This window comes from Pristiophorus japonicus, unplaced genomic scaffold (assembly GCF_044704955.1).
Source record: "Pristiophorus japonicus isolate sPriJap1 unplaced genomic scaffold, sPriJap1.hap1 HAP1_SCAFFOLD_288, whole genome shotgun sequence".
Taxonomy (NCBI): Eukaryota; Metazoa; Chordata; class Chondrichthyes; family Pristiophoridae; genus Pristiophorus; species Pristiophorus japonicus.
Window position 1 is genome coordinate 278,516 of NW_027252646.1, and position 12,569 is coordinate 291,084.

General features: G+C 49.9%; 3 non-coding genes across 3 annotated transcripts; all 3 read right to left on the minus strand.

Moving 5' to 3' along the window:
* Positions 1–3,108: 3,108 nt before the first annotated feature.
* trnat-agu (transfer RNA threonine (anticodon AGU)) lies at positions 3,109–3,181 on the minus strand. The gene has a single exon. It is a non-coding gene; the product is annotated as a tRNA-Thr (tRNA).
* A 4,637-nt stretch (positions 3,182–7,818) lies between these two features.
* On the minus strand, positions 7,819–7,891 carry trnat-ugu (transfer RNA threonine (anticodon UGU)). The gene has a single exon. It is a non-coding gene; the product is annotated as a tRNA-Thr (tRNA).
* Positions 7,892–8,542: 651 nt separating this feature from the next.
* trnai-aau (transfer RNA isoleucine (anticodon AAU)) lies at positions 8,543–8,615 on the minus strand. The gene has a single exon. It is a non-coding gene; the product is annotated as a tRNA-Ile (tRNA).
* Between the last annotated feature and the right edge of the window lie 3,954 nt (positions 8,616–12,569).

Below are 12,569 nucleotides of genomic sequence, written 5' to 3' on the forward strand. Positions count from 1 at the left end.
CTGCTCTAACCCCTGAGCTATGGAGCCAAATGCTTTGGGAAAAACAGGGGAAGGAGCAGAAAAGAGAGGGGAAGGGAAAAGAGAGAGTGGAAGGAGTGAGATAGAGGGGGAAGGGGAGAGAGTGGAAGGAGTGAGAGAGAGGTGGAGGGGAGAAAGAGGGGAGTCAGGTGAAAGAGAAAGGAAGGGGAGAGAGAGGGAGAAGGGGAGAATCTGAAAAGAAAGGGAAAAGAAAGGGAAAAGAGAGAGGAGAGTGAAAGGGCAGAGGGGAAGGGGAGAGAGTGGGGAGAGACTGAGTCGGGGAAAGAGCGGGCGGGGAAAGAGAGAGAGGGAGCGGAGAGAGAGAGAGGGAAGATAGAGGAGAAAGGAGAGAGAGGAAGGAGTGGGGAGAGAATGAAAGGAGAGAGGGGGAAGAGAGAGAGGGGGAAGGAGAGAGGGTGAGGTGAGGGAGGGGGAAGGGGGGAGAAGGGAATGAATGACAGATGTGGAAAGTGAGATTGCGGGAAAGGCAGAGGGGGTAAAATGATGTAGAACGGGACATGATGGAGAAGGGAGAGAGAGATTTGGAAGGGGATTGAGAGTGTCAGAGAGACGAGAAGAGGAGAGGGGGAAGGGTCTGAGGGGAGTCTGTTGTTTAGAATTCAGCAGAGGAGGACTAAGGGTTTAATTAGGAGGGGGTAAGTAAAGTATCAGAGTAAGCTTGCAGGGAACATAAAAACTGACTGCAAAAGCTTCTATAGATATGTGAAGAGAAAACAATTAGTGAAGACAAATGTAGCTCCCTTGCAGTCAGAATCAGGTGAATTTATAATGGGGAACAAAGAAATGGCAGATCAATTGAACAAATACTTTGGTTCTGTCTTACATAGGAATATAGAAGCACAGAAAATAGGTGCAGGAGCAGGCCATTCAGCACCACCATTCAATATGATCATGACTGATCATTCCCTCAGTACCCCATTCCTGCTTTCTCTCCATACCCCTTGATCCCTTTAGCCGTAAGGGCCATATCTAACTCCCTCTTGAATATATCCAATGAACTGGAATCAACAACTCTCTGCGGTAGAGAATTCCACAGGTTAACAACTCTCTGAGTGAAGAAGTTTCTCCTCATCTCGGTCCTAAATGGCTTACCCCTTATCCTTAGACTGTGTCCCCTGGTTCTGGACTTCCCAAACATCGGGAACATTCTTCCTGCATCTAACCTGTCCCGTCCCGTCAGAATTTTATACGTTTCTATGAGATCCCCTCTCATCCTTCTAAACTCCAGTGAATACAGGCCCAGTTGATCCAGTCTCTCCTCATATGACAGTCCGGCCATCCTGGGAATCAGTCTGGTGAACCTTCGCTGCACTCCCTCAATAGCAAGAACGTCCTTCCTCAGGCTAGGAGACCAAAACTGAACACAATATTCCAGGTGAGGCCTCACTAAGGCCCTGTACAACTGTAGCAACACCTCCCTGCTCCTATACTCAAATCCTCTCGCTATGAAGGCCAACATACCATTTGCCTTCTTCGCCACCTGCTGTACCTGCATGCCAACTTTCAATGACTGATGTACAATGATACCCAGGTCTCGTTGCACCTCCCCTTTTCCTAATCTGCCGCCATTCAGATAATATTCGCCTTCCTGTTTTTGCCACCAAAGTGGATAACCTCACATTTATCCACATTATACTGCATCTGCCATGCATTTGCCCACTCACCTAACCTGTCCAAGTCACCCTGCAGCCTCTTAGCATCCTCCTCACAGCTCACACCGCCACCCAGCTTAGTGTCATCTGCAAACTTGGAGATATTACACTCAATTCCTGCATCTAAATCATTGATGTATATTGAGCCCTGTGGCACTCCACTAGTCACTGCCTCCCATTCTGAAAACGACCCGTTTATCCCGATTCTTTGCTTCCTGTCTGCCAACCAGTTCTCTATCCACGTCAATACATTACCCCCAATACCATGTGCTTTAATTTTGCACACTAATCTCTTGTGTGGAACCTTGTCAAAAGCCTTTTGAAAGTCCAAATACACCACATCCACTGGTTCTCCCTTGTCCACTCTCCTAGTTACATCCTCAAAAAATTCCAGAAGATTTGTCAAGCATGATTTCCCTTTCATAAATCCATGCTGACTTGGACCGATCCTGTCACTGCTTTCCAAATGTGCTGCTTTTTCATGTTTAATAATTGATTCCATCATTTTCCCCACTACCGATGTCAGGCTAACCGGTCTATAATTACCCGCTTTCTCTCTCCCTCCTTTTTTAAACAGCGGCATAACATTAGTTACCCTCCAGTCCATAGGAACTGATCCAGAGTCAATAGACTGTTGGAAAATGATCACCAATGCATCCACTATTTTGAGGGCCACTTCCTTAAGTACTCTGGGATGCAGGCTATCAGGCCCGGGGATTTATCTGCCTTCAATCCCATCAATTTGCCGAACACAAGTACCTACCTAATAAGGATATCCTTCAGTTCCCCCTTCTCACTGGACCCCCCCGAGTCCCCTAGTACTTCCGGAAACTTATTTGTGTCTTCCTTCGTGAAGACAGAACCAAAGTATTTGTTTAACTGGTCCGCCATTTCTTTGTTCCCCATTATAAATTCACCTGAATCTGACTGCAAGGGATCTCTGTTTGTCGTCACTAATTTTTTTAGAAGCCTGCAAGCTTCCTCTCATTCTCTATTTCCCCCCCCTCCTGGTTAAACCCTTTGTCCTCCTCTGCTGTGTTACAAAATACTCCCACAATCCTCAGGTTTGCTGCTTTTTCTGGCCAATTGATATGCCTCTTCCTTGGATTTAACACTATCCTTCCCTTGTTAGCCACAGTTGAGCCACCTTCCCCGTTTTATTTTTACTCCAGACAGGGATGTACAATTGTTGGAGTTCATCCATGTGATCTTTAATTGTTTGCCATTGTCAATCCAACATCAACCCTTTCAGGATCACTGGCCAGTCTATTCTAGTCTCATACCATCAAAGTTACCTTTTCTGAACTTCAGGCCCCTCATTTCTGAATTACCTCTGTCATTCTCCATCTTAATAAAGTATTTGACCATATTTACAATTCAAGCCCTTGCTAACTTAAATACTGAACGAATCTTGAGAAGGCCCCAGTGAGAGTTGAACCCATGACCCCTGGTTTACTAGACCAGTGCTCTAACCCCTGAGCTATGGAACCACCTGCCCTGGGGTGTGGGTCATTCCCCAGTTAGTGCTGTGTGTTTGAAGAATGAGGAGGGGTCAGTGAAACGCTCAGATTGTGTCTCATCCCCCAGACTCCTGCCTCCGTCTCTTCAATATTCACTTCTCAACATCGATATATCGGGTCTTTCATGTAGTAAAACATCCCAAGGCAACTCAGTCACACTCTGGCTCTGTCTCTCTGTCTCTGTATCACTGTCTCTCTCTCTCTGTCTCTCGATCACTTTCTCTCTGTCACTCACTGTCTCTCGAGCCGGAACAGGTTGGAGAGGGGGAAGGGGAAAGTGAGAAGGGAAGGAGAGAGTGAGGGGAAGGAATGAGAGAGAGGGAAGGGGAGAGTGAGGGGAAGGAGTGAGAGAGAGTGAAGGGGAGAGTGAGGGGAAGGAGTGAGAGAGAGGGAAGGGGAGAGTGAGGGGAAGGAATGAGAGAGAGGGAAGGGGAGAGTGAGGGGGAAGGATTGAGAGTGAGGGGAAGGAGTGAGAGAGAGGGAAGGAGAGAGTGAGGGGAAGGAGTGAGAGAGAGGGAAGGGGAGAGTGAGGGGAAGGAATGAGACAGAGGGAAGGGGAGAGTGAGGGGGAAGGATTGAGAGTGAGGGAAGGGGAGAGTGAGGGGAAGGAGTGAGAGAGAGGGAAGGGAAGAGTGAGGGGGAAGGATTGAGAGAGAGGGAAGGGGAGAGTGAGGGGAAGGAGTGAGAGAGAGGGAAGGGGAGAGTGAGGGGAAGGAGTGGGAGAGAGGGAAGGGGAGAGTGAGGGGAAGGAATGAGAGAGAGGGAAGGAGAGAGTGAGGGGAAGGAATGAGAGACAGGGAAGGGGAGAGTGAGGGGAAAGAGTGAGAGAGAGGGAAGGGGAGAGTGAGGGGAAGGAGTGATAGAGAGGGAACGGTAGAGTGAGGGAAAGGAGTGAGAGAGAGGGAAGGACAGAGTGAGGGGTAGGAGTGAGAGAGAGGGAAGGGGAGAGTGAGGGGAAGGAGTGAGAGATAGGGAAGGGGAGAGTGAGGGGAAGGAGGGAGAGAGAGGGAAGGAGAGAGTGAGAGGAAGGAACAAGAGAGAGGGAAGGGGAGAGTGAGGGGAAGGAGTGAGAGAGAGGGAAGGGGAGAGTGAGGGGAAGGAGTGAGAGAGCGGAAAGGAGAGAGTGAGGGGAAGGAATGAGAGAGAGGGAAGGGGAGAGTGAGGGGAAGGAGTGAGAGAGAGAGAAGGGGAGAGTGTGGGGAAGGAGGGAGAGAGAGGGAAGTGGAGAATGAGGGGAAGGAGTGAGAGAGCGGAAAGGAGAGAGTGAGGGGAAGAAATGAGAGAGAGGGAAGAGGAGAGTGAGGTGAAGGAGTGAGAGTGAGGGAAGGGGAGAGTGAGGGGAAGGAGTGAGAGAGAGGGAAGGGGAGAGTGAGGGGAAGGAGTGAGAGAGAGACGGGGAAGAGGAGAGACAGAGGGAACACCAACAATAATGTATATTTATATAGCGCCTTTAACGTAGTGAAACGTCCCAAGGTGCTCCACAGGAGGATTATGGGATAAAATTTGACACCGAGCCACAAAATGAGATATTAGGGCAGGTGAAGAGGTCGGTTTTAAGGAGCGTCTTGAAGGAGGAAAGAGGGGGAGAGAGGTGGAGAGGTTTAGGGAGGGAGTTCCAGAGCTTGGGGCCCAGGCAACAGAAGGCCCGGCCATCGATGGTGGAGCGATTATAATCAGGGATGGTCAGATGGCAGAATTAGAGGAGTGCAGACATCTCGAGGGGTGTAGATGCTGGAGGAGGTTAGAGATAGGGAGGGGTGTAGGGGCTGGAGGAGGTTACAGAGATAGTGAGGGTTGTGGGGCCGGAGGAGATTACATAGATAGGGAGTTGTGAGGGGCCATGGAGAGATTTTAAAGAAGGATGAGAATTTTGAAATCGAGGGGTTGCTTTACCGGGAGTCAATGTAGGTCAGTGAGCACAGGGGGAGATGGGTGAGCGGGTCTCGGTGAGAGTTAGGGCACGGGGCAGTGAGCACAGAGGGAGATGGGTGAGCGGGACTCGGTGCGTGTTAGGACACGGGGCAGCGAGCACAGGGGGTGATGGGTGAGCGGGACCCGGTGCGAGTTAGGACACGGGGCAGCGTGCACAGTGGGTGATGGCTGAGTGGGACTCGGTGCGAGTTAGGACACGGGGCAGCGAGCACAGGGGGTGATGGGTGAGTGGGGCTCGGTGCGAGTTAGGACACGGGGCAGTGAGCACAGGGGTGATGGGTGAGTGGGACTTGGTGCGAGTTAGGACATGGGTCAGTGAGCACAGGGGGTGATGGGTGAGCGGGACTCGGTGCGAGTTAGGACACGGGGCAATGAGCACATGGGGTGATGGGTGAGCGGGACTCGGTGTGAGTTAGGACACGGGTCAGTCAGCACAGGGGGTGATGGGTGAGCGGGACTCGGTGTGAGTTAGGACACGGGGCAGTGAGCACAGGGGGTGATGGGTGAGCGGGACTGGGTGTGAGTTAGGACACGGGGGGCAGTGAGCACAGGGGGTGATGGGTGAGTGGGACTCGGTGCGAGTTAGGACACGGGGCAGTGAGCACAGTGGGTGATGGGTGAGTGGGACTGGGTGTGAGTTAGGACATGGGGCAGTGAGCACAGGGGGTGATGGGTGAGCGGGACTGGGTGCGAGTTAGGACACGGGGGCAGTGAGCACAGTGGGTGATGGGTGAGTGGGACTGGGTGTGAGTTAGGACACGGGTCAGTGAGCACAGGGGGTGAGGGGTGAGTGAGACTCGGTGCGAGTTAGGACATGGGGCAGCCGAGTTTTTGATCACCTCTAGTTTACGACAGGTAGAATGTGGGAAGGAGTGAGAGAGAGAATCAGAGAACCATAAACATTTACAGCACGGGAGGAGGCCATTCGGCCCATCGTGTCCACACCGGCCGACCAAGAGCTACCCGGCCTAATCCCACTTTCCAGCTCTCGGTCCGTAGCCCTGTAGGTTACGACACTTCAAGTGTACATCCAGGTACTTTTTAAATGTGGTGAGGGTTTCTGCCTCTACCACCCTTTCAGGCCGTGAGTTCCAGACCCCCACCACCCTCTGGGTGAAGATATTTCCCCTCAAATCCCCTCTAAACCTCCCCCCAATTACTTTAAATCTGTGCCCCCTGGTTATTGACCTCTCTGCTAAGGGGAAATAGGTCCTTCCTATTCACTCTATCCAGGCCCCTCATAATTTTATACACCTCAATTAAATCTTCCCTCAGCCTCCTCTGTTCCCAGGAAAACAACCCCAGCCTATCCAATCTTTCCTCATGGCTAAAGTTTTCCAGTCCCGGCAACATCCTGGTAAATCTCCTCTGCACCCTCTCCAGTGCAATCACATCCTTCCTGTAATGTGGTGACCAGAACTGCACGCAGTACTCCAGCTGTGGCCTAACCAGTGTTGTGTACAGTTCGAGCGTAACCACAGGGCGGGGGTAAGGTGTGCATTTAATAAATTTGGTGAATTTACAGAGTGCCCTCCGAGGGTCAAACCGATGTGGCCGTGGGATTCATTATTTGTGGAAAATCCCAACTGGATCATCTTGTGTCCATTGCCGCATCTTGAGCCTAAAACCAGCGAAGGCAGGAACTGGGAAATGTCAGGATATCACAGGAAGGATGTGATTGCACTGGAGAGGGTGCAAAGGAGATTTACCAGGATGTTGGCGGGACTGGAGAATTTTAGCGACGAGGGAAGATTGGATCGGCTGGGGTTGTTTTCTTTGGAACAGAGGAGGCTGAGGGGAGACCTCTATTCCTTCACCCAGAGGATGGTGGGGGTCTGGAACTCACGGCCTGAAAGGGTGGTAGAGGCAGAAACCCTCACCACATTTAAAAGGTACTTGGATGTGCACTTGAAGTGCCGTAAGCTACAGGGCTACGGACCGAGAGCTGGAAAGTGGGATCAGGCTGGGATCATATCATCATCATCGGCAGTCCCTCGGAATCGAGGAACACTTGCTCCCACTCGAAACATGAGTCCTGAGGTGACTGAACAGCCCAATACGGGAACCACAGTCCCTGTCACAGGTGGGACAGATAGACGTTGAGGGAAGGGGAGGGTGGGACTGGTTTGCCGCACGCTCCTTCCGCTGCCTGCGCTTGGTCTCTGCACGCTCTCGGCGACGAGACTCGAGGTGCTCAGCGCTCTCCCGGATGCACTTCCTCCACTTCGGGCGGGACTGGTCTTTGGCCAGGGACTCCCAGGTGTCGGTGGGGATGTTGCACTTTATCAGGGAGGCTTTGAGGGGTGTCCCTTGTAACGTTCCCTCTGCCCACCTTTGGCTCGCTTGCCGTGAAGGAGTTCCGAGTAGAGCGCTTGCTTTGGGGAGTCTCGTGTCTGGGACATGCGGACTATGTGGCCCTGCCCAGCAGATAGCTCTTGGTCGGCTGGTGCGGACACGATGGGCCGAAATGGTCTCCTTCCCTGCTGTAAGTTTCTATGAGTCGATGATATATCGATGTCTCTAAGACTGGATGTGGAAAAGGTGGGATACAGACTGGGGGTGGGAAGTGAAAGTGCTGTGGGCAGATTGTAAAGTGCAGAGTGAGTGGTTCCTGTTGATGGTGTCGGCCTGTCGTCGATTGACGGTCAATTCAGTAACAGAAGCCAAAATTGAGTAGGCCCCAGTGAGATTTGAACCCACGACCCCTGATTTACAAGACCAGTGCTCTAACACCTGAGCTATGGAGCCACCTGTAACATCAGCTCCTGTTTACATCTTACTATTGTTAACAAGGAGGTGGGGCCCGAATAATCATTCTTGGTGATTCATCCCTGAACATTCACAGAATCTTACAGCACACAAGGAGGGCCATTCAGCCCATCGTGTCTGTGTCTGCTCTGTGAGAGAGATTAGTGCTTGGAAGTTGTAAAAGGAGGGAGAGAGGGGAATGAGTGGGAGAGGGAATGGGAGAGAGAGGGGGAAGGAGTCAGCCAGAGGGGAATGGGAGAGAGCGGATTGGGGGAGAGCGAGTGGGGGAGGGGAGAGAGATGGGAAGTCGAGAGAGGGAGGAGGCAGGGGAGAGAGAAAGGAAGGGAAGAGAGAGGGTGCAGGGGAGAATCTGAAAAGAAAGACAAAAGAGGGAGAGAGAGGAGGGAGGGGAGGGAGAGAGAGGAGGGAGGGGAGGGAGCGGAAGGGGAGAGAGAGGGAAAGGGGAGAGAGAGAAGGAGAAAGTGAGATTGCAGGAAAAAAAAATGCAGAGCAGATCGTGACCTGGAAAGCAGAGAGAGTGTCAGCAAGACAGATGGCTGTTGTTTGAGGGTCAGTCTCAGAGTTGTTAATATTTATAATTAAACCCCTTGTTAATTGACGGTGTATTTAAATACTGAACTAACTTAGAAAAGGCCCCAGTGAGATTTGAACCCACGAGCCCTAGTTTATTAGACCAGTGCTCTAACCCCTGAGCTATGGAACCACCTGCCTTGGGCTGTGGGTCATTCCCCAGTTAGTGCTGTGTGTTTGAAGAATGAGGAGGGGTCAGTGAAACGCTCAGATTGTGTCTCATCCCCCAGACTCCTGCCTCCGTCTCTTCAATATTCGCTTCTCAACATCGATATATCGGGTCTTTCACGTCATAAAACATCCCAAGGCAACTCAGTCACACACTGTCCCAATCTCTCTGTCTCTCTGTCTCTCTCTTTCTGTCATGTATGTGTGCTTGGGGTTACTAGCCACCAGGTGGGGCCACTGTCGGAGGTCATTGGGCTGTACACACGCGTGTTCGGCCCAGGTATAAAAGGCCAGCCATCTTGTAATGTAATCACTTTGGGCCCTAATAAAGTAGAGCCAGGTGTGTACCTGTTCGGAGTTTACAGTAATCTGTCTGTTGAGTTATTGCACACACAACACTTTCTCACTCTTTCTCTGTCTCTCTCACACACTCTCACTTTCTCTCTGTGTGTCTCTCGAGGGGGAAAGGGAGAGAGGGGAAGGGGAGAGAAGGGGAAGGAGTGGGGTGAGAATGAAAGTCGAGAGGGAAGGGGAGAGAGCGGAAGGGGAGAGAAGGGGAAGGAGTGGGGAGAGAATGAAAGTAGAGAGGGAAGGGGAGAGAGGAGAGAGAGGGGAAAGAGGGAGAGTGAGAGGGGAAGGGGAGAGCGAGGAAAGGGAAAGAGAGAGAGGGGAAGGGGAAAGAGAGGGAGGGGAAGGAGAGAGAGGGGTGGTGAGAACAGGGAGGGGAAGGAGGGAGTGATGGGAAGGAGAGAGGATAAGAAAGAAGAATGAGTGAAAAAAAGATGCAGAATGGGTCATGATGGGGAAGGGAAAGAGAGATTTTTAATGTGGGAGAGAGAGTAAACCAGGATGAGAAGAGGAGAGGGGAGCTGTAATTCCAGGGTCGGTCTCAGAGCTGTTTAATATTTATAATTACCGGAACCAATGTCCTAGGGGGAGTGTTTGCTAGTGCTGTTGGGGAGGAGTTAAACTAATATGGCAGGGGGATGGGAACCAATGCAGGGAGACAGAGGGAATCAAAAAGGAGGCAAAAGCAAAAGACAGAAAGGAGATGAGGAAAAGTGGAGGGCAGAGAAACCCAAGGCAAAGAACAAAAAGGGCCACTGTACAGCAAAATTCTAAAAGGACCAAGGGTGTTAAAAAAACAAGCCTGAAGGCTTTGTGTCTTAATGCAAGGAGTATCCGCAATAAGGTGGATGAATTAACTGTGCAAATAGATGTTAACAAATATGATGTGATTGGGATTACGGAGACGTGGCTCCAGGATGATCAGGGCTGGGAACTCAACATCCAGGGGTATTCAACATTCAGGAAAGATAGAATAAAAGGAAAAGGAGGTGGGGTAGCATTGCTGGTTAAGGAGCAAATTAAGGCAATAGTTCAGAAGGACATTCGCTTGGATGATGTGGAATCTATATGGGTAGAGCTGCAGAACATCAAAGGGCAAAAAACGTTAGTGGGAGTTGTGTACAGACCTCCAAACAGTAGTAGTGATGTTGGAGAGGGCATCAAACATGAAATTAGGGGTGCGTGCAATAAAGGTGCAGCAGTTATAATGGGTGACTTTAATATGCACATAGATTGGGTTAACCAAACTGGAAGCAATACGGTGGAGGAGGATTTCCTGGAGTGCATAAGGGATGGTTTTTTAGACCAATATGTCGAGGAACCAACTAGGGGGGAGGCCATCTTAGACTGGGTGTTGTGTAATGAGAGAGGATTAATTAGCAATCTCATTGTGCGAGGCCCCTTGGGGAAGAGTGACCATAATATGGTGGAATTCTGCATTAGGATGGAGAATGAAACAGTTAATTCAGAGACCATGGTCCAGAACTTAAAGAAGGGTAACTTTGAAGGTATGAGGCGTGAATTGGCTAGGATAGATTGGCGAATGATACTTAGGGGGTTGACTGTGGATGGGCAATGGCAGACATTTAGAGACCACATGGATGAACTACAACAATTGTACATTCCTGTCTGGCGTAATAATAAAAAAGGGAAGGTGGCTCAACCGTGGCTATCAAGGGAAATCAGGGATAGTATTAAAGCCAAGGAAGTGGCATACAAATTGGCCAGAAATAGCAGCGAACCCGGGGACTGGGAGAAATTTAGAACTCAGCAGAGGAGGACAAAGGGTTTGATTAGGGCAGGGAAAATGGAGTACGAGAAGAAGCTTGCAGGGAACATTAAGACGGATTGCAAAAGTTTCTATAGATATGTAAAGAGAAAAAGGTTAGTAAAGACAAACGTAGGTCCCCTGCAGTCAGAATCAGGGGAAGTCATAACGGGGAACAAAGAAATGGCGGACCAATTGAACAAGTACTTTGGTTCGGTATTCACTGAGGAGGACACAAACAATCTTCCGGATATAAAAGGGGTCGGAGGGTCTAGTAAGGAGGAGGAACTGAGCGAAATCCTTTTTAGTCGGGAAATTGTGTTGGGGAAACTGATGGGATTGAAGGCCGATAAATCCCCAGGGCCTGATGGACTGCATCCCAGAGTACTTCAGGAGGTGGCCTTGGAAATAGTGGATGCATTGACAGTCATTTTCCAACATTCCATTGACTCTGGATCAGTTCCTATGGAGTGGAGGGTAGCCAGTGTAACCCCACTTTTTAAAAAAGGAGGGAGAGAGAAAACAGGGAATTATAGACCGGTCAGCCTGACATCGGTAGTGGGTAAAATGATGGAATCAATTATGAAGGATGTCGTAGCAGTGCATTTGGAAAGAGGTGATACGATAGGTCCAAGTCAGCATGGATTTGTGAAAGGGAAATCATGCTTGACAAATCTTCTGGAATTTTTTGAGGATGTTTCCAGTAGAGTGGACAAGGGAGAACCAGTTGATGTGGTATATTTGGACTTTCAGAAGGCTTTCGACAAGGTCCTACACAAGAGATTCATGTGCAAAGTTAAAGCACATGGGATTGGGGGTAGTGTGCTGACGTGGATTGAGAACTGGTTGTCAGACAGGAAGCAAAGAGTAGGAGTAAATGGGTACTTTTCAGAATGGCAGGCAGTGACTAGTGGGGTACCGCAAGGTTCTGTGCTGGGGTCCCACTGTTTACTTTGTACATTAATGATTTAGACGAGGGGATTAAATGTAATATCTCCAAATTTGCGGATGACACTAAGTTGGGTGGCAGTGTGAGCTGCGAGAAGGATGCTATGAGGCTGCAGAGCGACTTGGATAGGTTAGGTGAGTGGGCAAATGCATGGCAGATGAAGTATAATGTGGATAAATGTGAGGTTATCCACTTTGGTGGTAAAAACAGAGAAACAAACTATTATCTGAATGGTGACAGATTAGGAAAAGGGGAGGTGCAAAGAGACCTGGGTGTCATGGTACATCAGTCATTGAAGGTTGGCATGCAGGTACAGCAAGCGGTTAAGAAAGAAAATGGCATGTTGGCCTTCATAGCGAGGGGATTTGAGTACAGGGGCAGGGAGGTGTTGCTACAGTTGTACAGGGTCTTGGTGAGGCCACACCTGGAGTATTGTGTACAGTTTTGGTCTCCTAACTTGAGGAAGGACATTCTTGCTATTGAGGGAGTGCAGCGAAGGTTCACCAGACTGATTCCCAGGATGGCGGGACTGACCTATCAAGAAAGACTGGATCAACTGGGCTTGTATTCACTGGAGTTCAGAAGAATGAGAGGGGATCTCATAGAAACGTTTAAAATTCTGATGGTTTAGACAGGTTAGATGCAGGAAGAATGTTCCCGATGTTGGGGAAGTCCAGAACCAGGGTTCACAGTCTAAGGATAAGGGGTAAGCCATTTCGGACCGAGATGAGGAGAAACTTCTTCACCCAGAGAGTGGTGAACCTGTGGAATTCTCTTCCACAGAAAGTTGTTGAGGCAAGTTCACTGAATATATTCAAAAAGGAGTTAGATGAAGTCCTCATTACTCGGGGCAT